Source organism: Stegodyphus dumicola, chromosome 5, assembly GCF_044657685.1.
Source record: "Stegodyphus dumicola isolate Sdum_Otavi_A_Nest chromosome 5, ASM4465768v1".
NCBI classification, from domain to species: domain Eukaryota; kingdom Metazoa; phylum Arthropoda; class Arachnida; order Araneae; family Eresidae; genus Stegodyphus; species Stegodyphus dumicola.
Window position 1 is genome coordinate 88,503,452 of NC_140772.1, and position 18,831 is coordinate 88,522,282.

At 32.3% G+C, this 18,831-nt stretch overlaps 1 protein-coding gene and 1 non-coding gene across 4 annotated transcripts in view; both read left to right on the forward strand.

The window, feature by feature from the left end:
• The window catches only part of LOC118181836 (cell adhesion molecule Dscam1-like), a 1,419,238-nt gene that overhangs the window by 806,150 nt on the left and 594,257 nt on the right, over positions 1-18,831 (forward strand). The window lies entirely within an intron of this gene.
• Positions 15,796-15,868, forward strand: TRNAS-GGA (transfer RNA serine (anticodon GGA)). Its single transcript has one exon. It is a non-coding gene; the product is annotated as a tRNA-Ser (tRNA).

Genomic DNA, 18,831 nt, shown 5'->3' on the forward strand with positions numbered 1-18,831 from the left:
CTCGTTACATAATCATTTACATCCTGGCGAGGAAATGCGAGAGTAAATAAGAGAATTAAAATGACTGATAGTAAATTATTGGGAAAGTCAAACAACAAGAATAAGCTTTGCATTTGTAAATACTGCAGGACTAATTTCGATGGATTAACTACAGAACCATCAAAGCTAGTCCTGCAAAATTTACAAATGTAATGCTGGCGCGCTGATTCTTGTTGTTTGACTTCTACAATAATCGTTATTAGGAGTGTTACTTTAGCCTAAACTGTTAGTAAAACTAAATAGGGAACCGTATAAACTTACTAAAATACATTAAAGTATCTTAAAAGGTACCTATGTAGTATTAGTCATAATACTATACAATTAAATTGCATCATATATACAGTCGTGTGCAAAAGTTTAAGACCACGCATGGAAAAATCAGATTTATTGGAATTCCACGACAAAAACATATGTTATAAATGAAAAAAAATAGACTTACAAGGTTATTGAAGTGTAGTCAGTATCTTTTCGAACCTCCTTTCCCTTTTATCACTGCTGCAATCCTTCTAGACATGCTATGAACAAGAGACGGACAGTAAACTTGAGAAATCTCTGTACACTACACATGCTTTATTGCTTCAATAAGTTCTATAGCACTGGATGATAGCTTCTCCGCGACTTTATTTTTCACAATACACCACAGATTCTCTATATGATTCAAATCTGGTCTATTACCTGTCCAATCAAGCACTTGGATTTGAGTAGTCCTCAGACAGTCCTTAACATTCCTTGCCCTGTGACACGGAGCCCCCATCATGCATGAAAATTCAATATCTGTGAACATCCAAGTTTAGCTCAACAAATTATGTAACAAATTAAGGTACCGACTGCCGTTCATCGTGGTTTTAGGTAGCAGGAAATATACAGCAGGAGTACCAGACGCAGACATTGCACCTCATATCCTTTGGCTTGGAGGGTGTTTCACTGTCGGAATCGGTTATGTCATCATATCTTTTTCCAAATGGTCCCCGAATACATTTAGCACGTGCAGAAAATTCCTGCACACTTGACTTATCGGAAAATTTCTGATACAGTCTGGCGAAAGTCAGTCGTTCCTTTTTCATGCTTTGAGTAAGTCGAGGTTTCCTTGCAAGTTTTGGCTACATCCCAGAATAGGCTACATCAGTCGATGCTATGTTTACTTCTATTATGTTTGGACACGCCTTTTTATGACGTAATATTGGTTACGTCTCTTCTTAAAAACAAGTTATAAGTATGTTATATTTAACGAAAACGTAAATTATATTTTAACTGAATTGAAATGTTAGGCTTATAATGTTTTACGCGAGATTTTTTTTAATTATAAATCTACTTTTGTGTGTTGTGTGGTAGTGTTAGCATTTAACGCAACAAATTATCTCTCACAAATGCATTATTAAGATACAAAACGATCATTACCAAACGATTGAAAATATTGAATGCATGAGTTAAAATTTATAACCGTAACTTCTGAAAATACAGAAAAGAATTCTTAAAGAATGTTTTGATTATTGATGAGTGTGTCTAATTCGGTGTTTGAATGGATGAGTTTCTGAATCTGGATTTTTTTATCAGTTGGAGCGAAGAGGTAAAAAAAAAGCGTTATCAAGTGGTGTATGTAAAAAGTTTGATTGCAATATCGTAAAAGTGCCCGATTTGTGAAACTGATATGAAACTAGTAGAGCGAAAGAACCGTATAGACGGTTTTGAGTGGATGGGTAGAGTTACTGGAGGCGAATAAGCATCGAATTTCAAGATCTGTTCGAAAGAACTCATGGTTTGCGAAGAGTAAATTGGACAACTCGAATCAATGGAGTTGGTTACGGGCGAGTTTCTGCAATTTTCTGATTTTTTTAAGTGAAAGCAGATTTGTGAGTATATGAGCAATGCAGAAGTCTGATTTTTTTAAGCAAAAATAGATCGATGTGCACTTGGGCAAAGCCAATGTGGTGCGCAATGCCGAGTTTGTGCAATTGCCTGATGTTTTCTCAGTGAAAATAGATCGATGGGAAAACCAGTGTGGTGCGCAATGCCGAGGTTGTGCGCGGTCCCGAGATTTTGCAGTTCTGTGGTGTTTTTTTTTAAGGAAAATAGATTGATGTGTACATGGGTAAAACCAATGTGGTGCGCAATGCCGAGTTTGTGCAATTCTGTGATGTTTTTTTAAGTGAAAATAGATCGATGTGTACATGGGAAAACCAATGTGCGCAATGCTGAGGTTGTCCGCGATGCCGAGTTTGTGCAATTCTGTGATGCTTTTTAAGTGAAAATAGATCAATGTGCACATGGGCAAAACCAATGTGCGCAATGCCGAGGTTGTGCGCGATGCCGAGTTTGTGCAATTCTGTGATGTTTTTTAAGTGAAAATAGATGGATGAGCACATGGACACCTTTAAATTGTATTTTTAAGTGTTTGGTTTTGATATGTTGATAATGCTTTCCGACTTACGATAAATATCGATAGTCCGACGATCTACTGAACAGTAGCAAAACTGTAAACTTGACCCTTTAAGTAACGTTTACCTCATATTTTAATACGCAGTGTTTGGTATCGTAATTGCACTTGATAATATGAGTTCATTGATAATATGTGTGTGCGTGCGTATGTGAAGCATTGCTTAGTGTTCCAAGATTGTAGTATTTATTTTCTTATATTATTTTCTTCCATTCTGAGAAATTAGATTTTTTTATTAATTAATGCGTAGAATTCTAGTATGCCTACAGAGAATATGACGTGATTTAGGAATTTTAGAAACTGATATGAAAGCTGTGCAATGATGTTCACATGCAATAAAAAATATTCTTCTTTTTTATTTATGAAAAGTTAAAAATTTTTAGAAAATAATGAAAATTGTCTAATTATTGGTGTGTAAGGAATTACGTCGTTACGTATAATGAAGGTAATTTTTTAAAATTATAAAATTGAAATGTTCGGCAATATGAATTTAAATTTTAAAAATCTTTTTTTATTTGTATTAATGCTTTAATAAAAGTATTTGAAAATATTGAAGCTGTACAAGTATTAGAGACGTTTATCGTTTTAATAATTGGTAGAATTTGCTCACTGTATCATGGTAATTTTAAATATAAACAATTTATTATACTTATTATCAGTAACGCCTAAGCTTAAATGTTATAAATGTAAATTTAAAGTAAAGAATTTAATATTAATTTACAATAACAAACAATTTATTATTGTATTTTTAAGAGAAAATAGAAAGTACGCGTAGTGTAAATGCGAGAATACATTGTGATGTCACAAGCTTAGTCCCACCCATTTATGGACGACACACAGCTCCGCCTTCTGAACTTTGTTGATGCAGTCTATTCTGCACTTTTACACAGGTTTTTAAGAAAATAAACCATAATCTATAGTCAAACGTCTTGAAATAGTACTCGAACTCACGTTGATACCCTTTGCAGCCACAGCAACTCTAATTTATTGCAGGAGGTTGTTGGACATCGAGTGATCATCCTTCTTATCACACGATCATCTCGTGCACAAGTTTTTCTTCGGCGACCGCTTCTCTTAAAATCAGTATAATTTCCCGAAATTTTGAATTACTGATATGTTGATGCATGCCTGTCTTGCTGATATTTACCTTCAAACTTATTTCACGTTTAGAAAAACCAACTTCATGCAAGACCACTATTTTTGCCCGTTTTTCAACAGTAAGTGAATGTCTTTTACCCATTACAAGAATTATACAACACTGTGTACGCAAAAATCCAATAACGAACTACTGATAAACGAGACCACGTTATATTTATAGCAGTAGAAAGCGTTTTATGCAATGAGATAACGCAATCACGAGCGAAAATGGTGCATTCTGTTAAAATACGCCCACCAGCGGCCGAGCGGTAAAATCACTGAACACTGGTAGTTCGGTCCGAGGTTCGAATCCCGCGAACGGTCTGGCTGCATGGGCGTTTTCGTAGTTTTCCCCATGTGTAACGTGTATACGAGCCAGTTTCCCTTAGAAAGTCCTCCACGAAGGCATCCCTCCCTTTAGGCAGACAGCCCTAGTGTGTTTTGCCATAATTAAATATACACACACACACACACACTGTTAAAATACAGGAAAACAGCGACTGGTCTTAAACTTTTGCATGTGACTGTATATAGCTTAATATAATACGAAAATGGCTTATTCACCTTCAATAAGAACATAATTTTAAAATACGTTAAAAGAGTACGGTGCAATTAGACAGGGATTTTGCCTATGAATAGTACACAGTCGAGGAATTCCAAAGAAAAAGAATACTCTTTTTTTTAAACTAACACTTTACCTTCGTTACTTTTTACATTAACTGCTCCTGGCAAATAAAAATCAAACTATTTCAATATTTCCCAGCAAATTTCTTTTCAATATTCTTTGAATATATTAATGCACGATAAAAAATTGAAATAAGGAAATTTTTTTTAATAAGAAACCTTCATTCAATGATCAAGCTTCTTTTAAAGAGGAAAATGTACGAAAAAAAAAAAAAAGAAATATCTCTTTATATATATTTCCTACAGACTCTTTCATCTTTCTTCAGCACGAAAATAGCGAAGCCTCGAGTAATTAATATTCAATTAACGTTTCAGATGAAGCACGGAAAAGAATACGATAAAGACTTGAAGTGAAATCGGGCGAAGATTTAAGGAAGCTAATTTTTAATGTTTTCCGTGTTTTGAAACTCTCTTGAATAATTCTACAAGAAGAAAAATGCGTGGTTTGGATTTTGTGCGCTTACTGAAAGTGTTTCAAAGAATACTTTTAATATTCATTTAATTAATTTTGAGGGTAAATTTGGCTAATTTTTCCCTCCGGAAATGTATGTATAATGTGATTACGTGAAATAATTTCTAAAATTAACATCTTTAGGAAAATATCCGAAATTTGTTAACAGAATTTTCTTATTATTCAACATGTATATTTCTGCTCAGAACTATGTTTAAACTGGATAGTTATGTTGAATATTTATTCTAAATATGCCAATAAAAAATCAGGTAAGATGTTTAAAAATAAGTAAAATATTTTCTTGTGAGAATATTCTCAAATTATATAAAAAAATATTAAAAAAAAATTAAATGCTACAGTTGCTTGAAATTGGATCAGGAGAACAATTGTAATGAAAGAAATAAGTTAAATGCGATGAAATAATGTAACATAATACAATTAAAAGAACAAAATGAAGCATTAACCTTCTAAGCCAAATATAAATCAGAAGTTTTCAAGGAAACGGGGAAATCAATAACATGATGGAATATGTTTTAATAAAAACTAAGCTTTCTTCTGTAGTGTCCTAACTGGCTTTATAACCGATTTTCGTAACTGCTTTTGAACAATATATATATACAGGGTGATTCTAAATTACTTTTACAAATTAAGAGGGGTAATAGTACTCATCAAGATGACCAATAATTCCATAGAGCATAGGATCGCATTCCACTCTGAGAGGCAGAAAAGATGAATATTAGAACTCCAATCTGAATTTAAACAGTGTTGGGAGAGCGAATGACCGAGTCCAAATGTTGCACAATCAGTTTAGTGATAAACTCACAGAGACTGCACAAAACGGATAAAACCGAAAACTTAGCGTTCGAGTGTTAACTAGAGCTGAGTGATGGCTAACACTCAAATGCACATCTTTGGTTGGCAATGTGTCAACCTCGCAAACGATTGCAACAAGTTAATTATATAAATTATTAGGGGAATATTGATATCAAGTATCAAGGTACCAGTTGTTTTTCTCTTAGCCATCTTCTATCCTGTCTTCCTGGATTTACCTCGCTTGAAGCGTCCTTCTATGGGATACGAAGTTCTGACAGCCGGACCGCAACATGAGCTTTTTCATGCTGATCTCGGCATGCAGCGGACGTTGGAGTTAGTTGATAATATCCAGCCTTTGATTACATAATTAACTTGCTGCAATCGTTTGCGAGGTTAAGACCTTGCCAACCAAAGATGTGCATTTGAGTTTCAGCCATTAAAGTCTGAGCTCTAATTAACACTCGAACGCAAAGTTTTTCCGTTTTATCCGTTTTGTGCACTCTCTGTGAGATTACCACTAAACTGATTGTGTAACATTTGGTCTCGTTCATTCGCTCTCCCAACACTGTTTAAGTTCAGATTGAAATTCTAATATTCTTCTTTTTTGTCTCTCAGAGTGGAATGCGACCGTATGTTCTATGGTAATTGTTGCTCATCTGGATGATTACTGTCATCCTCTAATTTGTAAAAGTTATTTAGAATCACCCTATACATATATATGTGTGTGTGTGTGCGTGTGATAATAACTTGGAAAGACTGTTGCATAATTAGAAAGATGACACTCGAAAGAGAAACTAATAGATCGACTGAACATAATCTTTATTACTGGACACGAACTAATTACTGAAAAGGTATATTTCACTACACATGATTATGAGCATAATACTTGAACCACAATTTTAAATAGAGTATGACGTTTTAAAAAACGGCGCAGTTATCAGCACGACAAAGCATAGTGGAATGAAACAGAGTCCAAACGGCAACAGAGCTGCAAGCTAACTGCGCATTTATCCAATATGACAGTCTGTTAAGAAAAAGGCTGGTTTTGGTTTACGTTAGAAAGGTTTCAGTTCTCAGAGTTACCTCATCAGCATTGCGCATGCCATGCAACATGGAATGATCTAGAAATTGAGCAGAGAAGTTATTACGATTTTTAAAACAAAGAGAGAGAATTAAAGTGTCGCCGTTAATTTAAACTATAACTATTATTTACATATTTTTGTCATATAATTTACTTAATAATGGATTATTTAGTATATTATCTCCTTTGATAAAGGTAGAAATCTACTGAAATGAAGTAACTTTATAAGGTATTTCTCCTGCTCGTTGGGCCGCTTTTCCGGAGATCCGTGGTTCGACTCCCGGCGAAGCCGTTGCTAAGTTTTCATCTTTCCTGCTTCGAAAAAAAAATTAATAGCTCTACAGCTTATAAGCATTTTTTAAAAATGAACCTTGATTTTTTTTAAATGGAAAGAACAAAATGAATGTAGAAAAAATTGAAAATGGAAAATTTTAGAAAGGTATACTTAAAATTGAAAATGTAGTAAACAAACCAAGTAATTATCGTCATTGACCGAAAATTAGTTGACTTTCCAAGGGGAGCAAACCAAGTTCCGATCAATTAACAATAATTAATAAATGCGAAGGTGTTTCTTCTTTTTCTCAAATAAGAATTATTATGCCAAAAAAAGGTTTTTGGTAAAATGGGTTAAGCCTAAGAAAGTATAGTTTCAATTAGATGAATCGAAGTACATGCGCTGTATAGAATTCAGTAAAAAGTGACTGTTCCGTCAAGTTTAAAAATAAATTTCGAAATCGTTTCAAATCGTTGAGACTAGTTTTTTACTTGATTTCTATACGTACTGACAGAATAAGGGAATATTTACTCCAAAACAGATTCTAAAATGGATTTAAAATGAATTAAAAATTGATTTTTTGCGGGAGTTTTGCAGATTGAAAAACGATTAGCTATAGCAAGTTGAAATTTTGTATATGGAACTCCAAGCTGTGCATTTTTGTTTTTATTGCAACCACCAGTATCGAAAGTATAGATATATAAATATACATATGTATATATATCTACCCTCTTTCTTACCCACTTTCTTACCGCTTACTTATTTTCGCAATCATTGGTCGTAGTCATATACTTCGAATTGCAGAAGTGTTTTAAAATAACGAAAATATTCATGTTTTGACAGTTTAAAATTTTAAAAAAAAGTAACTTCGGAGAATCTGCATTTTAATATGGCCATCCGGTTCCTACACTTATAGTAGGAAAAGTTTCATACTCACTATAGAAAAGGGCCCAGCAAAAAGCGGCCGAGCGATAGAATCTCTGAATACTGGTAGTTTGTCCCAGGCTCAAATCCCGCTAACGGGCTGGCTGCATGGGCGTTTTCGTGGTTTTTCCCATGCGTAACGTGTATAGGAGCCAATTTCCTTCATAAAGTCCTACACGAAAGCATCCCACTCCATACGGAGATAGCCCTTGAGGCTTTGCAGTAATCACAAAATCAAACAAACGGAACCGTTAGAATAAAAAAAAAATGAAAAAAGCTGGACTCCAGCACAAGAAAAATTAATCGGAATACCTAACTTTAGAATTTTCAATTTTTTGGGTTAATTTTTATCTTGCTCTGGGGGGATCTTTGAAGTAACTGAATTTGCAATAATGAAATCTGAAGCCGAGCACAACAGCGAAATTCAGTATATCTTTATTCGCTATTTCTATACTGAATTATTTACAGCTTTAAACATTTAAAAGGAATTTTTTATTTCATTCAAAAGAAATCTATTTTATTCGTGAATATACTTATAGTTTGTTGGATTTAATCAAGAAAATTCCAAGAATGCTTAGAAATATCTAAGCAGAAGATTCTTTCTTATTCCGCCGCCATTTTCGCTGTGAGATCCAAGCTTGTTAACTATTTATTGTCAGCCTATATTCTCTATGCAAGCAAACTTGGAGTTTCTGTCCAGCGGCAAAATTTTCTGCTGCAGCGTTTGGTAATGGACAACCAAGCATCAGAGATACAGCCATCCCAAGCACAATGAAGGGTACTCAGACGGCGCAATCCAAAACAGTCTCGCTGCTAATGAGACACATACAGACGTTGGTTCAAAGACAATTGGGGGAAATAGAATTCTGAGAACGAAGCGTGGCCCAATCAAGCGTCTGGTCCCCAGAGAGAGTGTCACTATCACATTGGAAATAAATTGCGCAAAGAAAGTATAAGGAAGCAATTTTCGTCTCCGAAATCTTGTAGCAATTCTCATTATTTTTTAATTCTCAAGATTTTTTTGTAGAAGAATAGACAAAAATAAACTACCCAAATCCAGTATCAACAATTTTACCCATAATCAGCCTTGTTTTCATTCAGAAGGAAGAAGATTTAAATAGCCAATTTTTATTTTGATTATCATTTTTAACAATAAGAATATTTAAAAAATATTCTGAATAACTTTAATTTAAAAATATCTTTCCTTTGTTAAAATAATAGAAAAGAAATATAACGCATCCGCAATTCAATTCTGATTTTTTAAACCTATGCCCCATAGATACAAGTTAAAAACGTAAGATTAATACTAATTATTTGACTTACGTGACATATTTAGAAAATATACAACTTAATAAAAGCATGATAGAAACATATTCATAATATCTAATAAATAAATGTTAGTTTTCAGGTTCAGAAAACATTTCTGGAATAGTATAAATTTTAGATATATACATCTGATTTTCCTCATTTTCAAAGTCAAATTTCCCCTCGAAGTGCATCAATTTTTTTTTTTTTTATAATTTAATGGAAAATTAATAAGATATTAAATATTCAAACTGAATTAAGTTAAATCTTCAACAGCAGAACATATTAACCATCAATGAATAGAGATACGTAAAGGTCAAGCTAGTTAAAATCATTTATTTGCGTGATAAATGCATTTATTCCAAAATAAATTCAAAATTTAAAAAAAAGGAAAGAAAGATGATCAAAAAATTATTTTATCGCCTCAGTGATTTGGGTGCAGCTGAATTTCGACTAAATAATAATAAAATGTTTGCTGCATATAAAAACATACAGATGTAGGAGAAAAAGCTCTCTGAAGACTGATTAGAATCAAGTATCTTAGACAGAAATGCACAATTATTTGCATAAATAAAAACATTTGTCATTATTATTTATTGATCAGATTAAATCTTTATTATTATATGAAAAATAAAAGTATGTGAAACTTTTCAGATTTTAATGATCGCGCAAAAGGATTTGTCAAGTTTAACTCTCTCACTGAGCTCGTAGTCTACCACACTGCTGTTGCATTCACTTCTGTTAACAAGATTCTTTTTGTGTTTTTAGCTTTATTACTAAGTATCTTTTTCTTCGCCTTTGAACAATTCAAGAGCAAAATCGCAGAATTTTAAAAGCAGCATAGCAGCATATGTTTAGAATTCAGAACGCAGTGTTAAGTGTTGGCACACATTTTTCTACTTCTTTCAGTCTTTCCTCAGTTCATCAATGTTCAGTTTACTTAGCAAGACGGTTATTAAAACTTTTATTTTTGTATTTTTATTATTAACGTTTTGTGTGCTAACTTTATTTATTAAATATCATGTTCTTCGCCCTTACGCAACACAAATTCAGTTCAACGGCAAAATCAAAAATTATTCAAAAATAGCATACCTTTAGAATTTCCGATATACAGTCTCAAGCGCTAGTTATATTTTTTTTTTTTTTTTCGTACAGTGTTGCCAATGCTTTCTTTTAAATCTCCGAGTTTGGGAATCACAAATTCATTAAAATTTTACAGACTATGAAATACAAAATTCAAAATCGGTCATCCAGGTGAACATGTTCGGGTGGAGGACTACGTTACGCAAAATTTGATGGCTCTGAGGTAGGTACTGTTTTTTACAATGCGAGGAACATATATACATACATGTAGATTCTTCATTATTTAATTACTTTAAAAGTAATACAGGACGATAATATTTGCTAGCAACAATTTGAAAAGTGGTACAGCTGTTTATAATGGCCGTTGCAAAATCCCGTTTCGAGGCTATTAGCCCATTCGGGCTAACGTTCATGTTGGGATAAAAATCCAACTAAATTGGTATTTAGATACCTAAATCATGAAACATCTCAATTTAAAAATTTTATATTTTAAGCCATTGTTTATAAATGTATGTGAGGTCAGTACCAAAGCTATACAGGAACATATAAAAGAACAGTTTTATTGCAAAAAGGATTTAACCAATCGCATGTAATTCTTTATTTTGACGTCTTAGGCAAATAAATGTATGGAAAACCTATGTCTAAAATCTTTATGACCATGCCAAACAACAATTACTTGCTTCATGGAATTGAATCAATCACATCATAACTGCCGGTTAATAAGTAAACAGCATTGTTGATTTTCATTATTGTTTGACTGATTTCTCAAAGAGTCTTTATTATTTCATTTAACAATTTTGCCCACCAAAAAGTTATTAGAAACTATTAAAAATGAACAAGACCTAAAATCTTTAATAAATATTATAGCAAAATGTGCTGCCGATCAGAATCATAAAACTAATCACTTAAGTGTAATTTTAATTCCCTAGTAACGTGTTCCATTAATTGCTATAGTATACAATTAGGGTAATAAATTAAACACATTTCTATCCCTTTGCATAATTTGACTGCGAAACTTCTAACACTACTTTTTCGAGTTATTAATATTCAAAATCATAAGAAAAGTAAAGCTTAATGGTGAATATGAAAATTTTTGTATGCTTCGTTTTCTACTTTCTGGCTCTCAAGAATAACCAGAAACACATTTCCCGTAAATATTTAAAAATTATGTAGTTTATTAAATATTTTCTTCCTCATTCTGGCATGCCTCCGTGGTGTAACTGTAGGTCTAATCGAGAGATCCGGGTTCGAGTTTCGCGAGGGCATTTTACATTTTCCTCATATTCTGCCTTTTTAAAAAATAAAATAAAGTAAAAAAAAAAACTAATAACTCTACAAGTTTTAAAATATTGCAGAATTAAAATTTTACATCCCTAAACAAACGTAAAAAACGTTGTATGAATCACTAACTGTATTATTATCAAAATATTTCTCTTTTAAAAAGTTCACCAAGTTAAGTAAATAAAGACAAAAAATTAGGTTAATATTAAAGTATTAATTAATGCATACTACTGCATGCGTACTACCGTTCGTAACGGGTTGAATATACACAAAACCGATAATAGCTTTTATGAAATTTATTCTCCAATAAGAAGCACTTTACAATTTTAGAACTTTTCACAAAATTACACATACAGGTCTGCTCATTCACAATCAGTAGTTACCGATTTAAACTACTGAGAACGTTAAACACAAGGTAATATATTTTTTTTTCCAATGCCGGAATAGAATTTGGTCACTACTAAGGCCAGAAGCGGTGGTCACTTTATTATGGAGGCACCTTAATAGGCGGACCACCTTTGCCTTCTATGAAGGGACGGACAGTTACAACCATTCCTTCTCCGGGATTCGAAGCCGGGCCCTTTGTATCACATTCCTCCTCTAACCCGTATGCATTCTAGGCGGCATAATGCAGTACAAAAGCTTCAAATGCGTAAGCTCGCGCGACGATCTCTCAATTCTTTCAGCTAAACTCTGAACCCAACTGAAAACTCAGTTTCTCTCCGATCTTATATAGTTTTTCCTCGACTGCTGAGAAATTTTCAGTATCTTCGATTTCTCAAAATTGCTGGAAGGGCATAGCTACAGTTACGTTTACAGTTACGCAGGTCTCGGTACAGTTACAATTGCATAGAGATCAAACCAAAATGCCTCCAAGTGGTCGCCGAGTTTAGCCATTTTTGATGATTTCTCGCCAAATATAGCGAGCAAATCAGTCGGCAAACATCGCCAACTCCATTTACCGTAGTTATTTACCATCGCCGAAACCATAGCCGTTTACCTCAATTTTAAATGAATTTACCCCTGCAGCCCTGTTGTTTTGGCGATGCTTCGCATTTTTTAGGCCTTTAATGCTATATAATACGAAAGATATTATAAGTTACATCTAATTTCACTAAAATTATTTACATACATTCAACATTTATAACAATATTTAGAAGTGAATAATAGTACTTTATTTCTTTCTGCCATATTTTGAAAACTTCTGCATGAGCTAGAAAAGAGATTTTTTCACCCCTTTACAGTTACAAAAAACTTCCAAAAGTAAGATTATCTTTACCCTACAGCGAAATTGTCTTTTGCATCGCTTAAAATTTCTCTGAATCGATCACAACTGTTTTACTTTATTTCTGTGGAAAAAATATGCATTTATTTCAAATTATGGTCTTTGTAATATATTTGTCTGATATAATTCATTTTCAGTAGCTTTATGTTGACCTGATATTTCTCTAATATTTCATCTGATATCATCCATTTTAGATAATTACGTATTCAACTAACCAGGCGTTCAATCCTTAGATAAGTTATATTTGAAAAAATGATCAAATCTACTATACTTACGGCTCGAAATCTGTTTAATTCACAGATTTCGAATAACGATACAATAAATAATATAAACATAGAAAGCTGTGAGATGAAAGATTAGATTTCTGCAAGTAGAATAATGTTTAAAATGTCACGTTAAATGATTTTATTAAATAGGTAGCCTACTTCCATAGATGTTTTTATTTGCAGAAAATAATAATATGAACTATTTAATGAATTAAATATGAATCTAATATATAATAACTTAAAATTAAATGAAGTTAAAATAGTCTAACAGCTGCACAGTTTAATAAACAGCAGACTGGCTCTGACTCAAAAAGCCGTTGTAAACAAGCTTAATCATAAGAAAGCTCAACTCCATAGACTTCTAATCGCTACGAATCCAAGGATAGCAACGTGGCCTTCATGCAGGTAGAGCACGCTCTGATTTCACCTTATAAAAGCTTTACCCGTAAATACTAATTTCTTTCTACTTTATTTGAATATACGTGTGCTAAACAATTTGAATTCTGGCAAGAAAGTGTGAACTGAAAGCAAGAGCGACAGGAAAGTCGCTTAAGCGTAAAAATAACTGTCAAGTATTTATTATTATTTACGTGTTCCACCCTAGTGCACTAAAAGGAAAGGAGGAATGCCTTGATGGAGGACGTTCTAAGGGAAGCTGACTCATATTAATACGTTACACATGAGGAAAAAATGAAAATACCCATGCAGCCAGCGCGTTCGCGGGATTCGAACCTCGGACCAAACTTCCACTGTTTAGGAACTTTACCGCTTAGCCGCTGGTGTGCTACTGTTAAGTAAATAAAATAAATACCCACAAACATTTAAAAATAATTTTGCTCATTGGATTATTAATCAGAGAAATATAAATTTATGTTAGGTTACCATTTTCTTTTACAGTTTTATTAAATACTTCAGTCATGTAAATGGTGATTTGCTTCTTTCTTCTGCCTATACCATTTTATTTTTAAAAAGATAAAGAAAAGATAAAGAAATACCGTAAAACCTATTCTGAGGTATTAAACTTCAATATGAAGGTTTCAGAATGCATGCAAATTATTTGGTTTTTAAATGTATTTTAAAGTATTAAAATAGTGTAACTATAGTAAAATAATATTTTCTTGCTTTTCTGTAACACTAAGATTATTAATGGAATATACTTTTTTTAATTGCGGAGGCCACATTATGATTTTTACAAGCACGTATAACATTAGAATAATTAATAAAATAATTTTCTGATGCCATTTATTATGCATAATGACCTCAAATTTCAGTACGATATACCTTTCATACATGCAAATATTTTGAATAATGCTAAAAGTTATCCATCAGATAATATTAATTGTGTATTTGTTAAATTCTGAATTTGATCTAAGATAATTTCATTTAACAATTAGTTGCTTATAAATGTAGATAAATGTAGCATAAATATAGCATTTTACGGCTTCTAAGTTCTTTTGTATCCAACAACAAGGATTTAAATTTTTAGTGTTGGAGCTATTAATTTTAATTATGTTTATTATCCTAACAACTGTAAAAGAAAAGAAAATTAAAATTTTATTTGGTCGTTTCGCTTATTTTTGGCTTCTAATGCCAAATTAATTTGGAAGCGGCCGAGCGGAAAAGTCGCTGAACACTGGTAGTTCGGTCCGAGGTTCGAATCCCGCAAACGGGCTGGCTGCGTGGGCGTTTTCGTGGTTTTCCCCATGTGTAACGTGTATACGAGTCAGTTTCCCTTAAAAAGTCCTCCACGAAGGCATCCATCCTCTTAGACAGATAGCCCTAGTGTACTTTATCGTAATTAAATACACCACATCACCACCAAATTAATTTAAATGTCTCTTTTTCATATGGGATCGCTTGCTAACTAAGTTTTTGTCTTATTACAATGTTCTCATAGATCCTTAAAAATTTCCATACTGCGAAAACGCAATGAGACTTACGAAAGACGAGCGACTTACGAAATCAAGTGCTCATATATGTGAAACACGCTGAGATACCATCTGAAAATATTCATAGGTTTGTTTTTTTAGCTGTTATAACACTGGTTGTGTTTTTCTAACCTTACGTTTCTTAAAATCTTGTTATATATTTTTTCTCTGATCAGTATTAATAAACCAAATTCGAACGTGGATACGTCAAAAAGCAAGCTTGTTCAGACATTGAATCATGCTTTACGTGTCGAAGGGATTTCTCAAATGCTTCTCACGTATTTACCTGATTGGAATACAGATGATAAATTAGAGAAGTAGTTGCCATAAAACTAGGCTTATTCCGAGACAGAGCAGTTACAAGAGTTATATTTTTGTCAGAGTCTTGTTTAACATGTGATGCATGTAACTTGACTAGTTTTACATTTTCATTAAGTATTATTGATTGCACTTATACGCTGCATAAATTCATATTAATGCATGCTTAAAACAGAGACGAAATAATAAAATTAATATACTATATTTACATCTTATTTGTGCTCAATAATATGCAGTACAACATTGAGAGACAAAATTTAAATGAGAAAAATTCTCTTTCTTTTTTCTAACGGATGAAATGGGAATACTCATGTCGAAAATTCCAATAAAGTAAAAATTAAGAACGCCAATAAAGAAAACTAAGAATTACAATTTGAAAAACATAAACTTCAATCTACAAATTCATCATAGGAAAATGAAGAAAGTAAAATTAAAAAATTTCTTTAATAAAAACCAAAGGGTTATAAGGTATTTCCCCCGCCGTTTTAGCATGCCTTCGTAGTGTAGTAGTTAGCACGCTGGACGGGAATTCCAGAGGTCCGTGGTTCGAGTCCCGGCGAGGGCATTGCTCATTTTCACATCTCCTGCTTCCAAATAACCTAATGTCTGTACAGTGGCGCCCGAACTGAAAGGGTGGCGGATGATAATTCTCCACCTCCAAAATTTGGCGATTGTGTTGCCTAATCCCCAGTCGTCCTTTAAAGAGGTAATATATAAGGTATTTCTCCCGCCTTCTTAGCATGCCTTTGTAGCGTAGTGGTCAGCACGCTCGACGCGAATTCGAGAGGTCCGTTGTTCTAGTCCCGGCGAGGGCATTGCTCATTTTTCACATCTCCTGCTTCAAAACAACATAATGTCTCTACAAGGTAAAATATTTTAATTGATTTTATAAAATCCAAAAGGAAAAGTAAAATTATTATTTTTTAAAAACCAAAAGGAAAAGTAAAATTTATTTTTTAAAAACCAAATGGAAAAGTAAAATTTATTTTTAAAAATAATTTTGGTGTATTGTAAAAGAAAAAGTGGCACATGGAAAAAATTGCCCACAGGCACCAGCTAAGTTTTGAAAAAGAAAATTAAATTGAGATGCAAAAAATATAAATTCAAAACATTTATAGAAATATCACAGAAAAATTACGGAAAAAATGAATAATTGAAAAGATAGCGAAATAATGCTCACTCTTCAGGGCGGAATTAGTTTCTTTTACCCACTTCCCAACTGCTCAGACATCGTGTTTCGTCCTTGCCATACATGTGTAATTAAAAAAATTTCGAGTGCATAACAATATTCCTTGCGACGAAAACCCTTATTTTTGAACGCACAACGCAAAGAAATTTATATACTCGTCTTCCTGTCGTTAAGAAGAAAGAGCATTCTGGATTCTGAATTGATAAAATATAGGTCTATATATTAAGCTTAGTAAATTTTAAATTGTTTTAACGTGTTTTCTAGCAGTTTTACTCTAATACATTTAACTAAAGCAGAAAAGTGTTTACAACATATTATACTCTCATTCTTGGAAAAATTTAGGTATATACTAGTATATAATGATATTGTAGTAGAAAATAGTTGTAAAATTATCTATTAATAGCTGTATTTTAATCTATAATTAGCTATAAAATAGCTGTGCATTTATGGTAAATGTGTTTAACAAAATTGACTGAATTAGTACGAAATTAAAAAATAACTTTAATATAATGATCGAAACATAAAAAGAATGATTTGACATTACTCTCATGTAACTTTTATGAGATTCATACAAAAATTATTTTCTCAATACAGCTATGATGCGCTCTTTTTTCCACGTAAATATCATTCATTCTTTTCGAACTTAATTACTATTAAGCTTTGCTTGCTTTATTTAATTCCAGTATTTTTAATTGTTATACATTATATTTTATCTTTGAAGGAACAGAGCTCCTAGCAAATTAATCGTATTCTACTGCTCATGCTAAAATGTTTCCTTCGGAATTAGTACTTTTTTGGCGCATATTCTTAAGTTTTAAACTGCATTATTTTCAACCTACTTATTTGCTGACTACCCCTCTTAAGACTTACAATACCTTCAACTTCAACGACACCTTAACTATGAGTTCCACTCCAAACAAGAATACGTTATCTTTATGAACAAGAATGTTTCCAGTAGAAATATTTTGCTGAAGCTTTAGTTAATTTAGATTCTATCCTTGAAAAGATTGCTTTGCTTGCGACATACTTACTATTAGAGGAAACTATGTAATCCGTTTTAAGAAACAAGAGATTTAAGAGAATTATTTCTGAGAAGCTATCTAAAACTCGTTACCTTTTTCGCGTAGCTACTTGACTCAAAATAACTTCGTTATTCTTCGTAATTATTCTTTATCATGTCACCAAAAGGTATTGATTCAATAAAGGTCTATACTGGATGAGAACCTTCATTAATTAAACAGTTAATTGTGCAATAGTTTGTGAAAATTAATTATGTAATAATTACATTACATACATTAATACATAAGTTAATCGTGTAATAAATTACAATAAATTATTTTTTTCTTGAAAACATAAAGGAATTTTAAGTAATATAAGTATTTCTTAAACTAAAATAGTCTTCTATTATATATTTTCCCCTAAATAAATAATTTTTAGTTTAATCAATGCAGTTTTCGCAAAGAGGTTTCTGAAGATTTTAGTAAAATGTATTTTCAAAATTATACGTTGCACGTTAATTGTACGTAAGTTACGTACGTATTGTACGCTAATTATACATTCGGAGAATTTTTAACATTTTTTTCTTTAAGGCATGGTTAACATGAAACATGTATTTGTTTAATTTTTTCCCCTAATTTTAGACCTCTTCAGACAAAGGAGAAGTTTTTTTTGGGTGGCTGTCATTTTTGCGTGTTCTTTCATCTAAGCTTGCAAATTTGCAAGCGAAATTTCAGTTCGGAACGTTAACTTTGCATTTGATAGTTTTATGGGAATGAAAGGAAGTTTACAACGGGTAATAATGAAAATATAACCAGCATAAAAAAATTCATCAGTACATATGTGGATCAGTTGAAATTTCCAATACTGTTTGTTCACTGTTGTGTAATTAGACTAATGTGCATGAAATTTAAATATTTTACTTGGATTAATTTAGTAGCATTTCAGACCTTATTACTTCTGAAAAAACACGTAATAAAAGTAAAACGACTAAATTTTAAAATACCTCATTTTGTATTAATGAAATGGAAACATATTTTCCAAAAATTAATATTGTAGTGTCAGATGATAGATGCTCGTCTTGAAAATTAATGGAAAAAAATCTAACAAAGAAAAGTGAAATATTTGAAAACAGGTTAACAAGGTAAATATAAGGAAGAATGATTAAGCATTTTCATTTGCACATGAGTAAATTCTGAATACCAAGCCGAATTATGTGGATCTACGGAAGGGGATTATATGGATCTGAATTAAGATTTCATTTCCTTTAATGTGGCCAAATAAACTTCTTTTATATCGGGAGTACAAATAAGACTAAGCTGTGTTTTTATCAAAAATTGAGC